At 44.8% G+C, this 27,043-nt stretch overlaps 1 long non-coding RNA gene across 1 annotated transcript in view; it reads left to right on the plus strand.

Moving 5' to 3' along the window:
• The window catches only part of LOC134909357 (uncharacterized), a 59,266-nt gene extending 40,303 nt beyond the window's left edge, over window positions 1–18,963 (plus strand). The window contains exons 2-3 of the long non-coding RNA XR_010175899.1: window positions 13,848–13,914; window positions 18,516–18,963. This is a non-coding gene — a long non-coding RNA (uncharacterized LOC134909357). The remainder of the gene's footprint in view (window positions 1–13,847; window positions 13,915–18,515) is intronic.
• The last annotated feature ends 8,080 nt before the right edge of the window (window positions 18,964–27,043 follow it).

Raw genomic sequence — 27,043 nt, forward strand, 5'->3', positions numbered from 1 at the left:
GGGCACCACTTCTCTTTCTGGCACAGAGCACCAAAAAGTCAAGTTACGGCTCTGTCTCTGATAGTACAGAAAATAATATGGACGGGTGTTAAAGAGTCGCTCTAATACCGATGCTTTTTGTGCCACACTGATCACTCTGCAAACTGCCAAGCAGAGAGAAACAAATTGTGGGTTCCTTATGATGAGAGGATATTTATCACTTCTGAATCACCCAGTGATTTACTGAAACTGTAAATTGTACTGTAGTACAACGTCGAAGACCAACAGCAAAAGACAAATGGAGGGCCACAACTGCGTTCAACTCAGAATCAGGCCCTATGAGGAGGGATCCCGCCCCCCTTGAAAGACTCTGTCCCCAAAACAGACCCCCCTATCCCCCCTTCCCCCACAGGCTGCTACCAAAAATTTCCTGGGCTGGTTTTCCATCCCAATCCGCCCCTGGGGGCAAACAACAGAAAGCATAACAATTCGGGATCTCCCAGACCAGGGCCCTTCCTAAATCTAACACTTTAAAACCGAAGACCTACTCAGACTCAAAGAAGGCCTCAGTGTAATATAAACAAAGATTACCATAATTCTGGCAGAATATGAGCCTCTCAGGCTTTTGTTGCGCAAACTAGCTCTCATTATACACATATGAAGCATTCTTTTATCCAATATCTGCAATGCTACTTTTACTTTAGCTTTTACATAAAATGTATTTCCTTTGCTTTATCAGCATCTGTGAACTTACCCCTTTCTTAATACCTATAGACTGATAAACAGAATTGATTACCAGAACAAGTATTTTGCTTCTGGAAAAGCATACTTTATTTAGTACTAGCAAATTGGATGACGGCTAGAGGGGTCTCTCGTCTCCTACCTACCCCCTTACACTTACCCCATTTTTTATCCTATATCTCAGCCTCACTTTGTTAATGATTATTATAGGTGGGTAGAGGGGACCACTCCTTAAGTGCATACCCCAGTTACCATAGTGCATGTCTGACTCGGGAAGATCTTGTAGGATTAATTATTATATAGATTCTAATGAAAACAAAAAGTGTTGGCCTGGGAAAAAATATATTCTCACAGAAATCATGCTAAAATATTAGTAATTAATTTTTAAAGCTTTGAACAATTATGGGTTTGAAAAATTCCTGTAATACATTGATATTTGCATTTTGGCTTAAAACAAACCACAAAAGGAAGACTAAATATGAAAATTGACATTGACACCCACATTGTACTTGGCATCAGATATGTTGAATAAGGAAAGTGTTTTTGTCCATGGGAGCAGAGAACTACTTTAGGGAGAAGTATGCAGAGAAATGCCTTTGAGGAATCATACTACAGAGTACACATATTTTTCAGGTTAACTCAAGTTCAGTGGATTTTGCCTGGTGAACAAATGCAACAAGTTTAAGTTGGCAACTGAAAAAGTTAAACTTCATGTTGATTTACATGTAATGATAAGGAATGAAAACTCCTTGACTGAGTACACATGAAAATCAGTCACTAGAATGCTGAATACACAGTAGTAGAGCAATATGAACTACTGCATTATTTAAAAATGCTATCAAAATGAGCTCAATCAAATACAGAGATTGTTCTTTTAAAGAATGTCATGTGATATTTCATTTGGAGATGTTTGTATTTGTGCTTGAATTTCAATAGTCTATCCACATTCATAGTAGAGATGAGCGGGTTCGGTTCTAAGAGAACCGAACCCCCCCGAACTTCATGTCACGAGCCCGGATCCGAGTCAGGCTCGGGTTTTCCCACCTGACTCGGAAACCAGAACGATTCAAAACGTCATCATCCCTCTGTCGGAGTCTCGCGGGTTTGGATTCCATATAAGGAGCTGCGCGTCGCCACCATTTTCACTCCGACATTGGAGAGTGTAGAGAGGACGTGTATCCGTCCTCAGTGTCCTGCATCTGTTCAGTGTTAGTGTCTTGTGCTGCATCAGTCCAGTCACAGTGGTTGTGTCCTCTGCTGCCATATGTCCAGTGCTGCTGTATAAGTCCAGCCCAGTGGTGCTGTGTTGTGCTGCATCAGTCCAGTGGTGATGTATTGTGCTGCATCAGTCCAGTCACAGTGGTAGTGTCCTCTGCTGCCATATGTCCAGTGCTGCTGTATAAGTATAGTCCAGTGGTCCTGTTTTGTGCTGCATCAGTCCAGTGGGGGTGTCTTGTGCTGCATCAGTCCAGTCACAGTGGTGGTGTCCTCTGCTGCCATATGTCCAGTACTGCTGTATAAGTCCAGTCCATTGCAGTGGTGCTGTGTTGTCCTGCATCAGTCCAGTGGTGGTGTCCCTGTGCTGCTGTATATTTTCAGTGGTACTGCCGTATATGTCCAGTGATACTGCCATATATGTCCATTGATACTGCCGTATATGTCCAGCGGTACTGCCGTATAAATCCAGTGATTCTGCCATATAATTCCAGTGATCCTGCTATATAATTCCAGTGGTACTGGCGTATAAGTCCAGTGATCCTGCCGTATAATTCCAGTGATCCTGCTGTATAATTCCAGTGATCCTGCTGTATAATTGCAGTGAGCCTGTTGTATAAGTCCAGTGATCCTGCCGTATAATTCCAGTGATATTGGCGTATAAGTCTAGTCCAGTGATACTGCCGTATATGTCCAGTGGTACAGCGGTATAAGTCCAGTGGTAATGCCGTATAATTCCAGTGATCCTGACGTTTAAATCCAGTGATCCTACTATATAATTCCAGTGGTACTGGCGTATAACTCCAGTGATCCTACCATATAATTCCAGTTACCCTGCCCTATAAATGCAGTGATCCTGTTGTATAAATCCAGTGATCCTGCTGTATAATTCCAGTGGTACTGGCGTATAAATCCAGTCCAGCGATACTGTCATATATGTCCAGTGGTACTGCCGTATAATTCTAGTGATACTGCCATATAATTCCAGTGATCCTGCCATATAATTCCAGTGGTACTGGCATATAAATTCAGTCCAGTGATACTGCCGTATAATTCCAGTGGTACTGGCGTATAAATCCAGTCCAAAGATACTGCCATATATGTCCAGTGGTACTGCTGCATAATTACAGTGATACTGCCATATAATTCCAGTGATCCTGCAGTATAATTCCAGTGGTACTGGTGTATAAATCCAGTCCAAAGATACTGCCATATATGTCCAGTGGTACTGCTGCATAATTCCAGTGATACTGCCATATAATTCCAGTGATCCTGCAGTATAATTCCAGTGGTACTGGTGTATAAGTCCAGTCCAGTGATACAGCCGTATATTTCCAGTGGTACTGCCATATAAGTCCAGTCCAGTGGTGCTGTCATATAAGTTCAGTGGTGGTGTCCTGTGCTGTATATTATTTACTCCAAATAAAGAGGTTATTAATATTTAATCCAAATAATTTTCACAGGGTTTGCACTGTGTGGTGTAGAGGTACGCTCTTCTGTACAGCATATTGTTATGTAACTCCAGAAAAATAATGGAGAACAAAAATTTGGAGGATAAAATAGGGAAAGATCAAGAACCAATTCCTCCTAGTGCTAAAGCTGCTGCCACTAGTCATGACATAGATGATGAAATGCCATCAACAACGTCTGCCAAGGCCGACGCCCAATGTGATAGTAGAGGTCATGTAAATTCCAAAAAGCCAAAGTTCAGTAAAAAGACCCAAAAAAAGAAATTTAAATGGTCTGAGGAGAAACGTAAACTTGCCAATATGCCATTTACGACACGGAGTGGCAAGGAACGGCTAAGGCCCTGGCCTAGGTTCATGACTAGTGGTTCAGCTTCACATGACAATAGAAACCCTCATCCTCCAGCTATAAAAATGATAAGAGTTAAGCTGGAAAAAGCACAGAAAAGAACTGTGCATTCTAAGATGTTATCACAAATCCCCAAGGAGAGTCAAAGCGTGTCGGCGGTTGTGATGCCTGACCTTCCCAACACTGGACGGGAAGAGGTGGCTCCTTCCACCATTTGCACGCCCTCTGCAAGTGCTGGAATTAGAACCCACAGTCCAGTTTCTGATATTCAAATTGAAGATGTCACTGTTGAAGTACACCAGGATGAGGATATGGGTGTTTCTGGCGCTGAGGAGGAAGTTGACGATGAGGATTCTGATTGTGATGTGGTTTGTTTAAATCAGGCACTGAGGGAGACACCTGTTGTCAGTGGGATGAATAAGCCCATTGTGATGTCTGGGCAAAATACCAAAAAAGCCACATCTTCGGTGTGGAATTATTTCTCCACAAATCCGGACAACAGGTGTCAAGCCGTGTGTTGCCTTTGTCAATCTGTAATAAGTAGGGGTAAGGATGTTAACCACCTAAGAACATCCTCCCTTATACGTCACCTGCAGCGCATTCATCAGAAGTCAGTGTCAAGTAGTGAAACTTTGGGTAAGAGCATAAGCAGTCCACTGACCCCTAAATCCCTTCTTCCTCCTGTACCCAAGCTCCAATTGGCAACACCACCAACTCCCTTAACATCAACTTCCTCCTCAGTCAGGAACGTCAGTAGTCCTGCAGGCCATGTCACTGGCAAGTTGTCACGATCCGGGTATCTGGACGCCATTTCTTACCCATCAGATGCCTCCTAAGGCTGGCTCAGCGCTCCAGGACCGGATCCCACCTGTTATCCTGATGTGTACATTCCTGTATCCTCTCCTGTCACTCTGGGACGCTGTCACAGTAAACGCCATATTACACCTGGCATGGCGTCTCCCGCGGCCTCCGCCGCCGTCCCTGAACTTCTGCATGCAGAGTGTCTGAGTGGCGATTACGTCAGCCGCATCCTCCGCTGTGTCCGCGTGGTTGGATGTGCATCTGTCAGCCTGGCGCCTCCTGTCTCCGGTGGCCGGCGCCGCCATTACTGTTTTCATTACCACATGGATTACAAACCAAACTTTCCTCCAAGTGTCTGCATGGGCGCAGCCATCTTGGATTCTGTCAGCTGATCATTTCCACCAATCTGTTCTCAGTATTGATAATCTGCATAATTGCCTAGCCAATCCCTTCCTTGCTGCAGGTATAAATACACTGTGCCTGAGCAAGGAAGGCGTCAGTGCTTTGGTTGTCAAACCTAGTTCCTGTTTGTCGCTCTCCTGTGATTGTCTTCCAGGTTCCAGCTCCTGTCTCAAGACTTCCACCATAGAGACCCGCACCAGCATTCCACCTGCGGTGTAGCCTGACTCTCCAATCCATTGTGGATTCATCTGTTTCCAGCTACAACATTACCTGCTTCCAGCTCAGCTTCCAGCAGAGTACAGCTTCCCTTAAAGGGCCGGTGTCCTTTCTACACTTTACCACTCTCCACCGGTATTATTATTTCTCCGCTCTCAAGTTCTACATTTCAGTTCATATTTCATTGCTCCCAAGTTCATTTATTATTTAACTGGTTCCAGCCAGTATCCACTCCGTGCTAACAACAGTCTGGTTCCAGCCAGTATCCACAGCAGCTGTTTTATCTTCAGCAACCCAGCTTTTCCTGGAACACCAGCTGGCACAATCCTGGGTTATCTCCATTGCTACAGTCGGGCCTGGTAAGGACTTTCCATCTAGAAGATCATAAGAACTATCTCACACTACCAGTGCCCTGTGGCTCCTGCCATCCTGTAGTACCCAGGAACTGTATTTATTCTTTGCTGACTTTTACGTTTTCTTTTACTGCTGCTGTGTTGCGGAGTTGTCATAATAAACATCATTGACTTTTATCCAAGTTGTCGTGGTCACGCCTTCGGGCAGTTATTATTCATGTTACTTACATGTCCAGGGGTCTGATACAACCTCCCAGGTTCCGGTACATCTCAGCCCCTACAACTGAGGCTGCCTCCCGTCAGCTCAGGCCCTCAGTTGTGACAGTAAGCACTGACCTAATGAATCCAGCCGGAGACCAGGATCAAGCGGCCAGGCCGATGCAAGAACTGGCAGCCCGACTAGAACATCAGGAGGCTGCACAGGGCCACATCATCCGCTGTCTCCAGGATCTCTCTACTCGGCTGGATGGGATTCAGACAACTCTCCGTGGATCAGGCGCGTCTGGTGCGTCAACCACAGTGACTCCAGCTATAACCCCACCCACCTTACCCATTTCTGCTCCACGTCTTCATCTTCCAACGCCAGCAAAATTTGACGGATCTCCAAGATTCTGCAGGGGATTTCTCAACCAGTGTGAGATTCAGTTTGAGCTACAACCTGGCAATTTTCCCAGTGACCGTACAAAAATTGCCTACATTATTTCTCTTCTCAGTGGCTCAGCCCTTGATTGGGCATCACCGTTATGGGAGAGGTCCGACACCCTGCTATCTTCCTACACTGCCTTTGTGTCAACATTCAGGCGCATCTTCGACGAGCCAGGTCGGGTAACCTCAGCTTCATCCGAGATTCTCCGTTTACGCCAGGGGTCACGTACTGTAGGACAATATCTGATACAGTTCCAGATCCTGGCATCCGAACTGGCATGGAACGACGAGGCCCTGTATGCTGCATTCTGGCATGGCTTATCTGAGCGTATTAAAGATGAGTTAGCTACCAGAGACTTACCTTCTAAGTTAGATGAGCTAATCTCACTCTGCACGAAAGTTGATTTACGTTTCAGAGAGAGAGCAACTGAGCGTGGAAGATCATCTGCTCCAAAATCTTCTGCTCCTCCTCCTCGTCAACTGTCACCATCTAAAGATGAGTCCATGCAACTTGGCCGTTCCCGTTTAACTCCTGCTGAGCGCCGAAGACGTCTCTCCGAGTTTCTTTGTCTCTATTGTGCAGCTCCGTCTCACACCATTAATGCCTGTCCCAAACGTCCGGGAAACTCCAAATACTAGCTCGCCAAGGAGAGGGCCGGCTAGGAGTAATGATCTCCTCTCCATCTCCTCAAGATTGTAATCTCCCAGTCTCGCTTCAAGTTGCTCAACGTTATCGGAACGTCATTGCCCTCCTTGATTCCGGAGCAGCTGGGAACTTTATTACCGAAGCCTATGTTAAACGGTGGTCCCTACCCACCGAGAGACTTCCTTCGTCCATTTCTTTAACTGCCGTGGATGGCAGCAAAATTTTTGATGCAGTTATTTCTTTAAGAACTCTACCAGTTCGTCTGAGAGTGGGAGTTCTTCATTCCGAACTTATTTCTTTTTTAGTGATTCCAAGAGCCACACATCCTGTGGTCCTGGGCCTTCCATGGCTCCGTCTTCACAATCCTACAATTGATTGGACGACTACGCAAATCCTGGCATGGGGTTCCTCCTGTGCTGAGACATGTTTGTTTAAAGTATTGCCTGTCTGTTCTTCCTCCCCCAGGTCGTCTGATGTTCCACCTCCTCCATATCAAGATTTCACGGATGTGTTCAGTAAAGCTTCTGCTGATATCCTTCCTCCTCATAGAGAATGGGACTGTCCGATTGATCTCGTTCCAGGGAAGGTTCCACCTCGAGGCCGAACTTATCCGTTGTCTCTGCCTGAGACGCATTCTATGGAGGAATATATTAAAGAGAACCTAGCAAAGGGGTTCATTCGACCTTCTTCTTCTCCAGCCGGCGCAGGCTTCTTTTTTGTAAAAAAGAAAGATGGTGGTCTGCGGCCGTGCATCGACTACAGAGGTTTGAACGACATTACCATCAAGAACCGTTATCCTTTACCCCTGATTACTGAGCTCTTTGACAGAGTTAGCGGAGCTACCATCTTTACAAAGCTGGACTTGTGAGGTGCATACAATCTCATCCGGATCCGTGAGGGTGACGAGTGGAAGACCGCCTTTAACACCCGTGACGGACATTATGAGTACCTCGTCATGCCCTTCGGATTGAGCAATGCTCCAGCTGTCTTCCAGCATTTTGTCAATGAGATCTTCAGAGACATTCTATACCGTCATGTCGTGGTCTATCTAGACGATATCCTCATTTTTGCCAACGATTTAGAGGAACACCGTTTTTGGGTTAAAGAGGTTCTGTCCCGTCTCCGTGTCAATCATCTCTATTGCAAATTAGAAAAATGCGTCTTTGAAGTCAAGTCCATTCCGTTTCTAGGGTACATTGTGTCCGGTTCCGGACTAGAGATGGATCCTGAGAAACTACAAGCAATCCAAAATTGGCCGGTACCCTTAACCCTCAAAGGGGTCCAGAGGTTCTTAGGGTTCGCCAACTATTACCGAAAGTTTATACGAGACTTTTCCACCATTGTGGCGCCTATTACTGCTTTCACTAAGAAGGGTGCTAACCCGTCCAAGTGGTCTGAAGAAGCCATGCAAGCATTTCATCTTTTAAAACAAAGGTTCATCTCTGCGCCTGTTCTGAAACAGCCTGACATCGACTCTCCTTTCATCTTAGAGGTGGATGCCTCCTCCGTTGGAGTAGGAGCGGTGTTATCTCAGAGGGCTAAAGATGGCCATTTACACCCTTGCAGTTTCTTCTCCCGGAAGTTCTCCCCAGCTGAGCGCAACTATGCCATTGGCGACCAGGAGTTGCTAGCCATCAAGCTCGCTCTAGAAGAGTGGAGGTATCTGTTGGAGGGAGCTTCTCATTCAATCACCATACTTACAGACCACAAGAACCTTTTATACCTGAAGGGCGCACAATGTCTCAACCCTCGTCAGGCCAGATGGGCACTTTTCTTTTCCAGGTTCGACTTTAAACTCCAGTTCTGTCCGGGCTCTCAGAATCGCAAGGCCGATGCCCTTTCCCGCTCATGGGAGCAAGAAAATGAGTCAGAGTCTTCAGACAAGCATCCTATTATAAATCCGTTGGCATTCTCCACGGTAGGGATGGACTCTACGCCCCCATCAGGGAAAAGTTTTGTGAAACCGATGCTAAGGAAGAAGCTCATGCATTGGGCCCATGCTTCCCGTTTTGCCGGACATACTGGTATCCAAAAAACCCTGGAGTTTATCTCTAGGTCCTATTGGTGGCCAACTCTGAAAAAGGACGTCTTGGAGTTTATTGCATCTTGCCCAAAGTGTGCCCAACATAAAGTATCCCGCCAGTCGCCTGCGGGGCAACTGGTTCCACTATCCGTTCCCCGTCGACCATGGACCCACTTGTCGATGGATTTCATTACAGACTTACCCATGTGCAACAAGTTCAATACCATCTGGGTGGTAGTTGACCGGTTCACCAAGATGGCACACTTCATTCCTCTCACCGGTCTTCCGTCAGCTTCCAAGTTGGCTCAAGTATTCATACAAGAGATCTTCCGACTCCACGGTCTTCCTGAAGAAATTATCTCAGATCGAGGAGTTCAATTCACAGCCAAATTCTGGCGAAGTTTATGTCAAGTCCTCCAAGTCAAGCTAAAGTTTTCCACGGCTTACCATCCTCAGACCAATGGTCAAACCGAGAGGGTGAATCAGGACTTGGAGGCCTTCCTCCGCATCTATGTGTCCTCCTCTCAAGATGACTGGGTTCAATTACTTCCCTGGGCCGAGTTCTGTCATAACAACCAGTATCATTCTTCATCTGCTTCAACACCATTCTTCACTAACTTTGGATTCCACCCTAAAGTCCCTGAGTTCCAACCGCTTCCAGCAACTTCTGTTCCCGCAGTGGATATCACCTTGCATCAGTTTGCCAATATCTGGAAGAGCGTACGATCAGCTCTGCTCAAGGCATCGTTCAGGTACAAGAAGTTTGCGGATAAGAAGCGTCGAGCAGTTCCTGCTCTCAAGGTGGGTGATCGGGTATGGTTATCCACGAAGAATTTGAGGTTAAGAGTTCCCAGTATGAAGTTTGCACCTCGCTATATCGGTCCTTTCAAGATTGAACAAGTCATCAATCCTGTTGCTTACAGACTCCAGTTGCCTCCCTTCTTAAAAATACCCAGGACATTCCATGTTTCCCTGTTGAAACCACTGATCTTGAATCGGTTTCATTCCTCACTTCCTCCAACTCCGAAAGTCCAAACTCAACGAGGCGTTGAGTATGAAGTGGCCAAGATCCTGGACTCACGTCACCGTTACGGTCAACTACAATATCTTATTGACTGGAAGGGTTATGGTCCTGAGGAACGTTCATGGACCAATGCTTCTGATGTCCATGCTCCTGCCTTGGTCCGGAGATTCCATTCCAAGTTTCCTCAAAAGCCAAAGAAGTGTCCTGGGGCCACTCCTAAAGGGGGGGGTGCTGTCACGATCCGGGTATCTGGACGCCATTTCTTACCCATCAGATGCCTCCTAAGGCTGGCTCAGCGCTCCAGGACCAGATCCCACCTGTTATCCTGATGTGTACATTCCTGTATCCTCTCCTGTCACTCTGGGACGCTGTCACAGTAAACGCCATATTACACCTGGCATGGCGTCTCCCGCGGCCTCCGCCGCCGTCCCTGAACTTCTGCATGCAGAGTGTCTGAGTGGCGATTACGTCAGCCGCATCCTCCGCTGTGTCCGCGTGGTTGGATGTGCATCTGTCAGCCTGGCGCCTCCTGTCTCCGGTGGCCGGCGCCGCCATTACTGTTTTCATTACCACATGGATTACAAACCAAACTTCCCTCCAAGTGTCTGCATGGGCGCAGCCATCTTGGATTCTGTCAGCTGATCATTTCCACCAATCTGTTCTCAGTATTGATAATCTGCATAATTGCCTAGCCAATCCCTTCCTTGCTGCAGGTATAAATACACTGTGCCTGAGCAAGGAAGGCGTCAGTGCTTTGGTTGTCAAACCTAGTTCCTGTTTGTCGCTCTCCTGTGATTGTCTTCCAGGTTCCAGCTCCTGTCTCAAGACTTCCACCATAGAGACCCGCACCAGCATTCCACCTGCGGTGTAGCCTGACTCTCCAATCCATTGTGGATTCATCTGTTTCCAGCTACAACATTACCTGCTTCCAGCTCAGCTTCCAGCAGAGTACAGCTTCCCTTAAAGGGCCGGTGTCCTTTCTACACTTTACCACTCTCCACCGGTATTATTATTTCTCCGCTCTCAAGTTCTACATTTCAGTTCATATTTCATCGCTCCCAAGTTCATTTATTATTTAACTGGTTCCAGCCAGTATCCACTCCGTGCTAACAACAGTCTGGTTCCAGCCAGTATCCACAGCAGCTGTTTTATCTTCAGCAACCCAGCTTTTCCTGGAACACCAGCTGGCACAATCCTGGGTTATCTCCATTGCTACAGTCGGGCCTGGTAAGGACTTTCCATCTAGAAGATTATAAGAACTATCTCACACTACCAGTGCCCTGTGGCTCCTGCCATCCTGTAGTACCCAGGAACTGTATTTATTCTTTGCTGACTTTTACGTTTTCTTTTACTGCTGCTGTGTTGCGGAGTTGCCATAATAAACATCATTGACTTTTATCCAAGTTGTCGTGGTCACGCCTTCGGGCAGTTATTATTCATGTTACTTACATGTCCAGGGGTCTGATACAACCTCCCAGGTTCCGGTACATCTCAGCCCCTACAACTGAGGCTGCCTCCCGTCAGCTCAGGCCCTCAGTTGTGACACAAGTCTCAGGAGTCCTCTCCTAACCAGGATTCCTCCGGAGGATCCTTGAGTGGTACACCTGCTGTTGCTGCTGCTGCTGCTGCTGTTGTTGCTGCTGGGAGTCGATCATCATCCCAGAGGAGAAGTCAGAAGACCACTTGTACTACTTCAACTAAGTAATTGACTGTCCAACAGTCCTTTGTGAAGAAGATTAAATATGACAGCAGTCACCCTTTTGCAAAGCGGATAACTGAGGCCTTGACAGCTATGTTGGTGTTAGACATGCGTCCGGTATCCACCATTAGTTCAGTGGAACTTAGAGAATTGTTTGAGGTACTGTGTCCCCGGTATCAAATCCCATCTAGGTTCCAGTTCACTAGGCAGGCGATACCGAGAATGTACAGAGACATCAGAAAAAGAGTTACCAGTGTACTAAAAAATGCAGTTTTACCCACTGTCCACTTAACCACAGACATGTGGACAAGTGGAACATGGCAAACTAAGGACTATATGACTGTGACAACCCACTGGTAGATGTATGGCCTACCGCAGCATCAACAGCAGCGGTACCAGTAGCAGCATCTCGCAAAAGGCAACTTGTTCCTAGGCATGCTACGCTATGTATCACCGCTTTCCGTAAGAGGCACACCGCTGACAACCACTTACGAAAACTGACGGACATCATTGCACAATGGCTTACCCCAATTAGACTCTCCTGGGGATTTGTGATAATGGACAATACCACCAATATTGTGCGTGCATTACATCTGGGCAAATTCCAGCATGTCCCATGTTTTGCAAAAACAATTAATTTGGTGGTGCAGAATTTTTTGAAAAATGACAGGGGCATGTTGTCAGTGGCCCGAAAAAATTACGGGCCACTGTTGACATTCAGCCACCGCGTGCTGAAGACTGGAGCGCCAGCAAACATTCCTGATCCTGCCCTGCCATCACCTGAAGCAAGAGGTGGTAACGAGGTGGAATTCAACACTATATGCTTCAGAGTATGGAGAAGCAGCAAAAGGCCATTCAAGCCTATACATCCACCTACGATATAGGCAAATCTGCCATCCTGTCTGCCACTGCAGTGTCACTCCTAGATGGGCCATGTGTTTGTGCCGCACACTTGTGTCACTTATATTAGTCATCCAGCCACCTCGGTGCAACCTTTTGGCCTAAAAATAATATTGTGAGGTGTTCAGAATAGACTGGAAATGAGTGGAAATTAATGTTATTGAGGTTAATACCGTAGGATCAAAATTACCCCCAAATTCTGTTTTGTTTTTTAGCTGTTTCTATGTTTTTTTCAAAAATCATCCAGATCCAAAACCAAAACACGAAAGTGTGGTTTTGGCAAAACCAATCCAGATCCAAAACACGAGGATGGAACCAGAACCAAAACCAAAACACAAAACACGAAAAGTGGGGGCCGCACATCTCTAGTTTATAGCTTTATATATTGTAATACCAGCGCAGAGGGTACTGAAATCAGGTTTGTACATGAACTGCAATGGTTAACATGTATCCGCCTTACAATAAGAATTACATACTGTATTTCTTGGACTATGTGCTACAGAATGTTAGCAAATAATGTCAGGATAATAATTTGGTTTTGATATCTCAAAATACTGTATTACATATATGTTTAATATTTTGTATGCATTACATACATACAAAAATGCTCACAATAGTAATGAAATGAAAAGTAATAAAATAGCAATAAGGTAGTAGTTGTGAGTTTAATGTAACATTCAAGAATGAAAATATTAAGAATTATTGCTGATGGGTAGGCAAATGACCTGATATATTTAAATGATAAGTAATAAATAGTACTGAATAATGTATGGGTCTTATGTTTAGATGAATGCTATTTCTGTGACACCCTTTATATACAGTAATTGCCTTTAGTCCATGCATGCCTCTGTTATTAAGTTACTGATAATGGCAAAAAAAAAATTTAGATTTAAAAACCTTTCTTTTAATCTGAGATCTGTGTATAGGTTTATTGCATACATTTCTGACCCCCAGACCGCTCTTTACGGTATATGATATTATAATGAGATTGTCAAATAAGTTACAGTCCTAACAATATTATTATTTTCTAAAATCGGGATCGGGGTAGCCAGAGGAAATCCATTCTGCACTTGTGATGCGGCCTGGCCAGGTAACGTACTCCTGGCTCCAGTCACATCACATGTGACATAGGCAAGGGGCTAAACTGATAAATATATACTCACACATCTGATTTCATGGGAGAAATACAAATAATGAAGGACACAGCGGGAATGTTTTTTCTCTCACAGTGCAATTCCTTATTTCACAACTTTGCACAGGAGATTTCTCTGTCTGTTTTTAAGTATTTCTCTGGTTTTCTCATTCATTTATGAGATTTTACCACAAAAATAATTGTTTTGTGTGCCACCACAAGACAACTCCTTTTCTTTTCTCTTGTTTGTCTTCAGGTTTATTATTTATTGTTGGACGCACCCCCGATGATAGATGACTACTATGTCGAAATACTAATACCAGGTACAGCGCATAATTCAACATTAGTATCTACTATACAAAAGTCCACTCCTTTATTTTCCTATCAACGTTCTCATGAAAGGAATCTTTGCACATGTTACTATTTACAGGGCCATCATTGCAACCTATTACCATACCAGGTCACCAGCTGACTCTGGAAGAATATGTCACTGCACAGATAGACAGAGAGAGTTGAGGACACCATCACTACTCACCTTGCCATCAGCATGGATTCTGTACCACCAACCGCTGAAAAAAAGACAGCTCTGTAGGCTCTGCATAAACACACTTCTCACCCATCGCAGAACTCATGTTGAATCAGACCTGTAATACCTAACATCTAAAGCATGGCTGTAGTTCATCAAGGATAGTGAAAAAATACACACCCGTCCAAATTAAAAGAAAACACTACCATACATATAACCTTATTCTAGAATTTTTTGCTCACCTAGGTCAAGTTCAGGGGTTCTGGGTGAAGGCAGGTGTGCTCATTCTGTACAAGCATCCATGGCCTGATAATATAGAAAATGTGCAGGTAGGTACACTGAAATGAATAAGTGGTGTGTCAGTTGTATTTATACAGTGAGGGTTCACACTGTAAGAAAGCAGTAATTAAACATCACCAGTGTCAGACTGGGGCATAAAGGGCCCACCGGGGAAATGCTGTGGTAGGGGCCTATGCACATGGGTGTGGCTAGCATCCAGTGGGGTGTGGCTAGCTACCACAGAGGTGTGGTGCATTTTTTACAGTATATTGCTGTTGTTAACCATTAGAGATTGTATATGGTCTGGGCCACTTTAAAAATATATATAGTAAATACTGCTACAGGTTGAGTCTCCCTTATCCAAATTGCTTGGGACCAGAAGTAATTTGGATATCGGATTTTTCCATATTTTGGAATAATTGCATACCATAATGAGATATCATGGCGATGGGACCTAAGTCTAAGCACAGAATGCATTTATGAATCATATACATCTTATACACACAGCCTGTATGTAATTTTAGCCATTATTTTTAATAACTTTGTGTATTAAACAAAATGTGTGTACATTCACACAATTCATTTATGTTTCATATACATCTTATACACACAGCCTGAAGGTCATTTAATACAATATTTTTAATAACTTTGTGTATTAAACAAAGTTTGTGTAAATTGAGCCATCAGAAAACAAAGTTTTCATTATCTCAGTCTCACTAAAAAAAATCCATATTTTGGAATATTTGGATATGGGATACTCAACCTGTAGTGCATTCATGATAATGTACCAGATTAATAACAGTAATACACTCTAGAAAGTAGACCATAGTCCTGTGCTGTGTAATGTAACATAAATATACTGTATATTTCTAGTGCACAGTCTGGAATCTGATCCCTAGAGGAGGAGGTGGGCCCACAAGCAGTGGGGCCCACCAAGGGTTTCCCCTCTACCCCTGTGGGCCAGTCCAACCCTGAACATCACAATAGGGGCACATATATTTTAACACTAAAGACCAAATAATTTCTAAAAGTAGTAAATATTTATTATACGAAAACCACTTATTGTGGTAATGAGCACATAAAATATGAATAAAACCACACACAAAGGGATTTAGTTCAAAACATATAGAACTCAATAGTTTATAGCCAACTCGACAGTCAGTGATTATTCATTAACCAATGTCACCAGTCTTGTATTGATAATCCACATTAGTGCTGAAAAATAGTTTTGCTTCATGGAATATACTAGTCAGAGTACATATACAGTATTAATAAATATAAAATTGGAATTTCCAAAAAGAGTCCAATCCAGTAATGGTTAAATGGGGCGGTTTAATTGCCTCCAGCTCCTGGGCTGAAATCAGCATTTACAGTGATTAACAAACTGTGTGAGCCAGCAGATACTTCCCAGTTCCCAGTTGTCAGCTCCTAAGGTCAGGTAGATGGTATGCTGGTCCAGATCATATCTCACTGCACTAGATTATATACGGCAACAGGCTTCAGTTTGCAAAGTACCAAGCACTCCGCAGCAGCTGTAAAGTTTCTGGTAATATGGTTGTGTGGCCACAATATATTACGACAGTGATGTGACTTGGTAAAAGTCCACACTAACCCTTATGCATTTCTCTTTACCAATACAGACAATTCCTCAAAGGGCAGGTTTTAGGTTTTCACACTGTTTGGGTGATACCATGGGAGTGCTCCAATGTAATAGTAATACACGGTTTAAATTACATAAAATGTGCATTCTACATAATATGCATACTCAAAAGTACCCTAAGATGCCAGTGCATCTGCATATTGCTTATTTCAAATGAACACAATTTATGCCTACAGTAGACAGAATAATCAGTAATAATCCATATCTCCCAACTGTCCCGATTTTTCGCTGGCCAGTCTCATTTTTTGGGGACTGTCTGGCTGTCCCACCTGAGGCCTGCAGTGTTCCGCGGTAGGGGGTGGGGCAGTTGGGAGGCTCCTGTCACACATTAAGCTGCTACTCTGCAGTGGTGAATAGACGCTGTGCGCAGGCGCACAGCATTTATTCACTGGAGGCAGAGAGGCTGGGGGCATTGGGGGTCATTTCGAGTTGTACGCTCGTTGCTGATTTTCGCTATGCTGCAATTTGTTGAAAAATGCGCATGCGCAAGGCACGCAGGGCGCATGCGCTTAGTTATTTAACTAAAAACTTAGCAGTTTTGCTGTGGATCCTGCGGCGCTTTTCAGTCGCACTGCTGATCGGTGAATGATTGACAGGAAAGGAGCGTTTCTGGGTGGTAACTGAGCGTTTTCCGGGAGTGTGCTAAAAAACGCAGGTGTGTCAGGAAAAAACGCGGGAGTGTCTGGAGAATCGGGGGAGTGGCTGGACGAACGCAGTGCGTTTGTGACGTCAAACCAGGAACTAAACGGACTGAGCTGATCGCAATCTGTGAGTAGGTCTGGAGCTACTCAGAAACTGCAAATAATTATTTAGTAGCAGTTCTGCTAATCTTTCGTTTGCTATTCTGCTAAGCTAAGATACACTCCCAGAGGGCGGCGGCCTAGCGTGTGCAATGCTGCTAAAAGCAGCTAGCGAGCAAACAACTCGGAATGAGGGCCATAGCCAGCAGCTCACATGGCGCTGGGCATGCCCCCATTGTGATGAAAACTGGGGCATGGCTCGCAATCACAGGCATTCCCGTGAAGCCACCCCCCTTTGTTGCAAGCCTTCGGATCGCAGCAGTGTCCCTACTTGGGTGTGGAAGATGTTGACAGACACGATAATCTAAGAACTATGGCACGTAAAATAATTAAAATGAGCAGAGTCCATAAAAAGCACGCTAAGAGCATTACAGACAGGCTAAGCACTATAACATGCAATGTGTGAGTGTCACTGATCACCTACCCGTAAAGCAATCACAGCAATGAGAGTAACACAACCGATAATGAAAATGACCTTATGATAGTTTAGTTTTATTAGTGAAAGTACTGAGATGTATTTATCATGCTAACACTATAAACGTGTGGTAGATAAAGGTATGGTATTTCAATATTTTTTTTTTTGTGCTTTTCTTTTTTCTTTTCTTTTCCAACTCTATCCCATCCTACTTTGTTTTTTACATTACAAATTCAAAACAAACACCTTTGCACAAAAGAAGTAAAAACCAATAAACAATTTTATGTACTTTGTTTACAAAATACTTGTATCACCTAACACCTAGCCAAAAAGTGAAATGCGTAGATCCAGTTTACTGCTGTAGTAGATTCTGCTTTAGTGTATAATGTGGGAAAAGGGTCCTAATTTGCACACCTCAATTAGGTAGTGAGGTGCTACTCTGCTTGAGACTTAATAAAGTGTACAGAGGGAAAAGGTAGCAAGTGCACTATCTCACACTAGCCCAACCTGTAGTAACCAGAGGCACTTAGCATATTCCTGGCCAGGGCTATGAGCTTACCCACCGCATCAAGGTAGCCTCTCATTGGGTAAGTCCCTAACACTAACTATAGGGGTTCAGGTCTGGGGGGCAGGACACCCCAGAGCCACCCAGCCAGACAACCCCAGGGCATCGCAGGAGTGATAAAAATATAGGGTTAAAGAGGTAGGAGCAGCTGTTGGTGCATGTGTGAATAATGTGAGGAGTAAAAGAAAATTATGTGAAGGTGTTACATATATATAAAACAAATTTATCATGCTAACACTATAAATGTGTGGTAGATAAAGGTATGGTATTTCAATATTTTTTTTTGTGCTTTTCTTTTTTCTTTTCTTTTCCAACTCTATCCCATCCTACTTTGTTTTTTACATTACAAATTCAAAACAAACACCTTTGCACAAAAGAAGTAAACACCAATAAATGATTTTATGTACTTTGTTTATAAAATATCACCTAACACCTAGCCAAAAAGTAAAATGCGTCGATCCAATTTACTGCTGTAGTAGATTCTGCTTTAGTGTATAATGTGTAATGTTCAATGCTGAGATTGTTTCAAGTTATTCCTACAAGTATAGTTTTTATCCTCAGTATACTTATATTGATTGAATTGTTCAGAATTATGTTTTTATTTTTTAAATGTTTGTACATTGTTAGCAGCTACTCTTTGTTGTAACATTATTTTTTGTTCCTTCATCTTTTTGAACAGAAAAAAAGAAGAGAATCAGAAGGCTTAGCGTGGAACTTACACATCTTTTATGTCATAACAAAAGCCAAAATGTGGTGTGGTCATTGTGAACTTTTGCAAGGTGGCTTTTATTTTGAAAAATGTATTCAATTCTGTTTTCATCTGTGTTGGTTTCTTGTCGAAATGCTGTGATTATTTCTTTTGTGTTACAAGTCCTGGCTGAACCTATTCATCATACTGTAGCTGTACTGAAGGGACTGATAATATGTTTACCTTGGACAGAATTCATAGATTTTTATTACAATACTTACTGATGTTATTTCCATTTTTTTAGTGCTAACATATTCATTGTTCAGAAAGTAGTTATCTATTGTTTGTAACACAGTGAAAATTGACACAACACCGAGAGTGTGGGTGAAAATATGTTCTGTGTCTGCACATGGACATTTATTCCAAATGTAAAACTGTAATAAAGGAAATGTTTTAAAATACATGTTTAATCATAAAACAAACTGTACACACATTTGTTAATGATATCCATCTAACTATGGGGGTGATTCAGAGCTGATCATAGATGTGCTAAATTTAGCACATCTACGATCAGATTCTCAGATATGCGGGCAGGCCCGGCAGAACCCGCTCAGCAAAGGGATGCAGAGCAGGTAGGCACTGTGCTGGATAGGTGCTGTCCCTGCTCTGCATCCCTCTGCTGTCAGTGACTATTGGTGCTGCTGGCTGCCGCTGCACCTGTCACACTATTACTGGCAGCGGTGCTGGCAGCTGTGTGTGGCTATGGTGCACCAGGTATTTGTACCGTACCGGTAAAGTGGTGTCCTCTCCGGAGTGTGCCAGGCTTCAGCAAACTCCCCCTCCAGCAAGCACCGCCCCCATATGTTCCGCAGCACCTCAGAGAGCTGCTGCAGCCAGCCACGTCATTTCCCTCTCCTGCCGCAATGAAGACGCCGGAGTCCTCACAGCTGTGGTCAGTGGCGCACAAGGGTAAACGTGATCGCCTGGACCCCAATAAGTACACCAGCATTGTGGTGGCCACTGTGGGTGGAGACAGGCAGCGCCGAGCCATAAATCCGGCATCCTGACTGGGCGGCTCTGAGCACAGCAGTTCAGGTCACTGGGCAGGGGAAAGGCACAGGGCTGCAGGAACCCACCTGGGATAGCATACCCACTGATGCTCTGGGATGTTGTGATCTTGCAGACACCCGGAAGTCTTACTATACCCCATCTCCCCCACACACACGTACTGTGTCACCCCCCATGTTCTGTCACTATGTCACCCAACAGTGTTCTGTTGCTGTGTCACTCCCCATGTTCTGTCACTGTGTCACACCCTCCTGTGTTCTGTCACTGTGTCACCCCCCCGTGTTCTGTCACTGTGTCACCCCCCCATGTTCTGTCACTGTGTCACACCCTCCTGTGTTCTGTCACTATGTCACACCCCTGTGTTCGGTCACTGTGTCACGCCCCCGTGTTCTGTCGCTTTGTCACTCCCCGTGTACTGTCGCTGTGTCACACCCCCTGTGTTCTGTCACTGTGTCACCCCCCGTGTTCTGTCACTGTGTCACACCCCCCGTGTTCTGTCACTGTGTCACACCCCCCGTGTTCTGTCACTGTGTCACCCCCCCCATGTTCTGTCACTGTGTCACACCCTCCTGTGTTCTGTCACTATGTCACACCCCTGTGTTCGGTCACTGTGTCACGCCCCCGTGTTCTGTCGCTTTGTCACTCCCCGTGTACTGTCGCTGTGTCACACCCCCTGTGTTCTGTCACTGTGTCACCCCCCCCGTGTTCTGTCACTGTGTCACACCCCCCGTGTTCTGTCACTGTGTCAAACCCCCGTGTTCTGTCACTGTGTCAAACCCCAGTGTTCTGTCACTGTGTCAAACCCCAGTGTTCTGTCACTGTGTCACCCCCCCATATTCTGTCACCCCCCTGTGTTCTGTTGCTTTGTCACTCCCTGTGTCCTGTCGCTGTGTCACACACCCCTATGTTCTGTCGCTGTCACACCCCCTCCAGTGTTCTGTCGCTGTGTCACACCCCCTCTGTGTTCTGTCGCTGTGTCACACCCCACTATGTGTTATGTCACTGTGTCACACCCCCCTCATTTTCGTTCACTGTGTCACACACCCCTGTGTTCTGTCACTGTGTCACAACCCCCTATGTTCTGTTGCTGTCACACCCCACTCCCATGTTCTGTCACTCTGTCACAACCCCCTCTATCTTCTGTTACTGTGTCACACCCCCTCTGTGATCTGTCACTGTGTCACACACCCCTCATGTTCTGTCACTGTGTCACACTCCCCTGTGTTCTGTCACTGTGTCACCACCATGTTCTATTACTGTGTCACACCCCCCTCGTGTTCTGTCACTTTGTCACCTCCCATGTTCTATTACTGTGTCACACACCCCTGTGTTCTGTCCCAGTGTGTCAAATTCACCCTCTCTATTCTATCCTAGTCACTGTGTTACCCCCCCCCCTGTGTTCCGTCCCAGCCACTGTGTCACCCCCACTCCCCGCGTTCTCTCCCAAACACTGTGCCCCTTCCCATGGATACCCTGCACAGGGCTGTAACTAGCGCTGTGCCAGTGGTGCCTGCACACAGCACATATGCACTGTGGGAGCAGATCCACTGGCAGCAGCCTCACAGCCTATGTCCGTCTGTTTGCCGCATGGTACTGTAGCTGCAGCACTGAACTTCTTGTGACATAGGTAGTCAGACAATGCTGCAGATTCCCATCCTTCATTACGGTCTGCTCCTGCCGGCCATAATGATTAAAAGGGGTCTCTACCTGGCGTAATGTGTAAAAGGGGTCTCTACCTGGAGTAATGTGTAAAAAGGGCTCTACCATGCGTAATGTGAAAAAAGGGGTCTCTACCTGGCATAATGAGTAAAAGGGGTCTCTACCTGGCGTAATGTGTAAAATGGTCTCTACCTGGCATATTGTGTAAAAGGGTTCTCTACATGGCGTAATATGTAAAAGAGACTCTACCTGAAGTAATGAGTAAAATGGGTCTACCTGGCATATTGTGTAAAAGGGGTCTCTACCTGGCGTAATACGTAATGTGTAAAAGGGACTCTACCTGAAGTAATGAGTAAAATGGGTCTCTACCTGTCGTAATGTGTAAAAGGGGACTCTACCTGGCTTAATGTGTAAAAGAGACTCTACCTGAAGTAATGTGTAAAATGGGTCTCTACCTGGCGTAATGTGTATAAGGGGTCTCTACCTGGCATAATGTGTAAAATGGGTTTCTACCTGGCGTAATGTGTATAAGGGGTCCCTACCTGGCGTAATGTGTAAAATGGGTCTCTACCTGGCGTAATGTGTAAAAAGTGACTCTAACTGGTGTAATGTGTAATAGGGGTCTCTACCTGGCGTAATATGTAATGTATAAAAGGGACTCTACCTGGAGTAATGCGTAAAAGGGGACTACCTGGCGTAATGTGGAAAAGGGGACTCTACCTAATGTAATGTTTATAAATGGTACTACAATGTGGTGTAATTTGAATAATGGAGACTACTATATGGTGTAATATGAATTGGTATTATTTTGTGACCATGCCCCTTCCCCGTGAAGCCATGTCCTTATACTTTTGCCACGCACTTGCAGCACACACTGTCCCTATTTTAAATATGAGGGAGAGGGGGGCACCAATTCTCTTTCTGGCACAGGGCACCAAAATGTCTAGCTCTGATCCTGCAGCCTGTTGAATGCAACTTCCCCAGAAATCTGCTCTGTTTACCAGATCCAGTAGACCAGCAGCTGCAGCAGACACTTCTGTTTCTATGGTGTGTTAAGGTATCCCACTGCCAGTCTGCTGCTGGTCACTAATGATCAGTGTGGGTACAGGTGCCTTACACTTCCCCCTCCATGCTGCTTGGGTCATCCTGCCTCTCTTTGTGAAATATGCGAGGGAGGGCGCAAATTTATAGTTTGCAGGAGGGCGCCCAACACCCTAGCACTGGCCCTGCATGCTGGGGGAAGTCGAGCACAGGGCTAGTCTGCCCCGAATATCTGCATGTGCAGCCTTTCTGGATTGCAGCGGCTGCGTGTGACATCACGCAGCCGCTGCAGCCCGCCCACACAACGGTTTGGACACACCTGGGTTGTCTGGACCGCTCCCCACCAACGGCGTTCTAAGGTGGTCATTCCGAGTTGTTCGCTTGTTGCCGATTTTTGCTATGCTGCGATTTGTTGCTAAATGCACTTGCGCATGGTACGCAGCGCGCATGCGCTTAGTTATTTAACTCAAAACTTAGCAGTTTTGCTGTTGTCTTTGTGGCGCTTTTCAGTCGCACTGCTGATCGGTGAGTGATAAACAGGAAAGGGGCGTTTCTGGGTGGTAACTGAGCGTTTTCCGGGAGTGTGCTAAAAAACGCAGGCATGCCAAAGAAAAACACGGGAGTGTCTGGAGAAACGGGGGAGTGGCTGGCCGAACGCAGGGCGTGTTTGTGACGTCAAACCAGGAACTAAACGGACCGAGCTGATCGCATCTGTGAGTAGGTCTGGAGCTACTCAGAAACTGCAAGAAAATATTTAATAGCAATTCTGCTATTCTTTCGTTCGCTATTCTGCTAAGCTAAGATACACTTCCAGAGGGCGGCGGCCTAGCATTTGCAATGCTGCTAAAAGCAGCTAGCGAGCGAACAACTCGGAATGAGGGCCTAAAGCTGTTGGCATGACTCCTCCCTCCACACGACCTCCTCTGCCTCTCAATTAGGCAGAGGTAATCGCAGCCCTGAGATGCTTTCGTATCTCACTAGGCTTCACGGGGTGCACACTCCGCACGGGCGCACTCCCCAAAGGGCTTCAGACTTAATTCGCTACCGTTGCAGCGATCGGGTCTGAATTAGGCCCTATGTTGGCTGTACTACAGTTGTCCATGCAGCTATACTCTGCAAGAACATGTACCTCAAATTATACTAGCATTCGACATTAGAATAAATATCCAGCAATAATATCATAGTTTATCTTTTAAACAAAATCTGTTCTCCTTTAACTCCCAAAAATGCAAACAAATAATATCAAGATGTGCTTTGTGTAAAAACATATTATTAAAGATGGGTGTGGTATGAGTTGCCGGCGGTCGGGTCCCCGGCGGCCAGCATACCGGCGCCGGGATCACGATCGCCGGCCTGCCGACAGCGGGAGGAGCACAAATGAGCCCTTTGCATGCGCGCTGCGCTATCAATTCTCCCTCCTGGAGGGTCGTGGACCCCCAAAAGGGAGAAAAAGTGTCGGTATGCCGGTTGTCGGGATTCCGGCATCGGTTTATTGAATACCACCCTTAAAGATAGCTGTGCAATTTAAACTCTTCTTAGGGGGTATCCAATTACCCTCGATATGTTTTCGGACAATAAAAACAGCCTGATATCACGATTAATGACTGATGGTCATTATCGCGGTAACCTATTAAAGGGCATTTTCAGCATCCAAAAACGGACCCGCGATCACGCAAAAACACATGGAATCAGGAATAAGTCCCTTATCCCATGTGTTATCGCTGCTCCAGCAGCCCACTTATCGCGCATTATCGCAAACTAAAAAAAGTAAACAAAATTATGTAGGTATGAAAATAGGCCAAAATAAATTAGGCCAAAATAAATTCTAAATTACTGTAAATTAAGGGAAATCGCCACTTAAGTATTTTTTTCTGAATGGCTAACATGTAATGCTTGCTTAATTATTGAGTTATTTGTTGATTCAGTGGCTGATATCTTGCAACCTAATAGGATAAAGTAACAACATATATATTTTGTTACAGTCATTACACATTGGGGGGAACTAATTTACTGGCTGTATGTCACTGGGCATCGCTATGATGCCTGGCTGTGCTCATTTCAGTGAGTTACGGTATACCCTACATTGTAAATTTTCCTGCCACCTCTATGAACTGCAGGGCAAAATTTGCAATGTAGATTATTATTATTATTATTATTATTATTATTATTATTGATAATAATAATAATAATAATAATATCATATATATATATATATATATATATATATATATATAAAGGCAAAAAAGGAGATTGACTCACTGATTCATCACACAATCTCTTAAACCACAAGGCCTACAATCATGAAACTTGGCAAGCAGCTTCTCCTTAGGTCCCAGATGCTTGCTAAGAACCGGTTTTACAAATATCACTGCCCTTCCACGGAAATTCGCCAAAAATGTATGTATGTATGTATGTATGTATGTATGTGTATATGTATGTTCCAGCTTAACTCCGGAATGCCTGCAGCAATTTACACCAAACTTGGTACACATATGACTTACCCTCACATTGTTTGTTCCCAGATTGTAAGTCATATGTGTAACAAGTTTGGTGTAAATTGCTCCAGGCATTCCAGCGTTAAGCTGTATGCTGAAATACTCTGTGCTGCCTCACCTTTAGGGGGGTGATACCCTCACATTGTTTGTTCCCAGATTGTATTACCCCCCTAAGGGTGAGGCAGCACAGAGTATTTCAGCACACAGCTTAACTCTGGAATGCCTGGGGCAATTTACACCAAACTTGGTACACATATGAGTTACAATCTGGAAACAAACACTGTGGGTGTAAGACACCCCTAGCACCCCTATGGGTGGGACAGCAGCACAGTGTATATCAGGAGACAGCATAACTCTGGAATGGCTGGAGCAATTTACACCAAACTTGCTACACATATGACTTACAATCTGGGAATAAACACTATGGGGGTTACACACCCCTAGCACCCCTAGTGGTGGGACAGCAGCACAGAGTATTTCAGGAGACAGCATAACTTTGGAATGCCTGTACAAATTTACACCAAACTTGCTACACATTTGACTTAAAATCGGGGAACAAACACTGAGGGTAGGACACCCCTAGCACCCCTATGGGTATGGCAGCAGCACAGAGAATGTCAGCATACAGCATAACGCTGGAATTCCTGGTGCAATTTACACCATACTTGGTACACATATGACTTACAATCTGGGAACAAACACTGTGGAGTTTACACACCCCTAGCACCCCTAGGGGTGGGCTAGCAACACAGACTATATCAGGACATGCATGATATGTTAGTGACGACTGGGCTTCATGTGACTGTGACAGTGACATGATGTGAGGAGGGGAATGGAGGTAGCAGGAAGCCACATGCTGAGAGTTATATAGTGGAAGTAGCAGGGTCCCCAGTAACACAGAGTATATTAGGAGATGCATGATATGCCAAGCAGGACAGGGCTGCATGTGACAGGAGCAGTGATATGAAGTCAGGAGGGGAATGGAGGTAGCACGAACCCACAGAGTATATCAGGAGATGCATAATGTGCTGTGCTATATAAGAAACTGTAAATAAATCGATTATTTTACAGGGGCACTGAAATGATGTGAGGAGAATGGAGGCAGCAAGAAGCCACAGACTGATAGTTGTATAGTGGGAAGAGCAGGGTCCCTTGCGGGACTGAAAAGGGGCCCAGCCACTACACAAAGTGGGTCAGGGAAGCAAGATATGCCTATATACTATATCTCCAACCAAAGTCAATTAACAAACAACTATAATTCTAATTTACCATGCTCATCCTGTAGCGAAGTACGGGTATTCAGCTAGATAATAATAATATTCACCCCCTTGGCTTTTTACCTATTTTGTTACATTACTACCTGTAATTTAAAAAAAAAAAATTAAATCTGAAGTTTATGTGATGAATATGTACAAAACAGTCTAAGTTGGTGAAGTGAAATAAGAAAAATTTATATAAAAATTTTTTTTTATAAATAAAAATCTAAAATTTGGCATGTGCATATGTATTCACCCCCTTTGCTGTGAAGCCCCTCAAAAGCTCTGGTGCAACCAATTACTTTCAGAAGTCACATAATTAGTCAAATTAGGTCTACCTGTGTGCAATCTAAGTGTCACATGATCTGTCAATATAAACACACCTTTTTTGAAAGGCTTCAGAGGCTGCAACACCACATAGTTGAGATGTACAAGTCAGGGTTGGGTTATAAAAAAATATCCAAATCTTTAATTATCCCCCAGAGCTCCATCAAATCCATCATCTTCAAATGTAAAGAACATTGTACCACAACAAACCTGCCAAGAGAGGGCCGGCCACTAAAACTCACAGACCGGGCAAGTAGGGCATTAATCAGAGAGGCACCACAGAGACCAAAGGTACCCCTGAAGGAGCTGCAGAGTTCCACAGCAGAGACTGGTGTATCTGCGCATGTGACCACAATAAGCCAGCCATACACTCCATAGAGCTGGGCTTTATGGAAGAGTGGCTAGAAAAAAGCCATCACTTAGTGTTAAAAATAAGAAGGCATGTTTTGAGTTTGCCAAAAGGCACGTGGACGACTCCCCAAATGTATGGTGGAAGGTGCTTTGTTCAGATGAGACTAAAATTTAACTTTTCAGCCACCAAGGAAAATGCTATGTCTGGTGCAAACCCAACACATCCCATCACCCCAAGAACACCATCCCCACAGTGAATCATGGTGGTGGCAGCATCATACTGTGGGGATGTTTTTCAGCAGCAGGGACTGGGAAACTGTTT

This window comes from Pseudophryne corroboree, chromosome 1, assembly GCF_028390025.1.
Source record: "Pseudophryne corroboree isolate aPseCor3 chromosome 1, aPseCor3.hap2, whole genome shotgun sequence".
NCBI lineage: Eukaryota > Metazoa > Chordata > Amphibia > Anura > Myobatrachidae > Pseudophryne > Pseudophryne corroboree.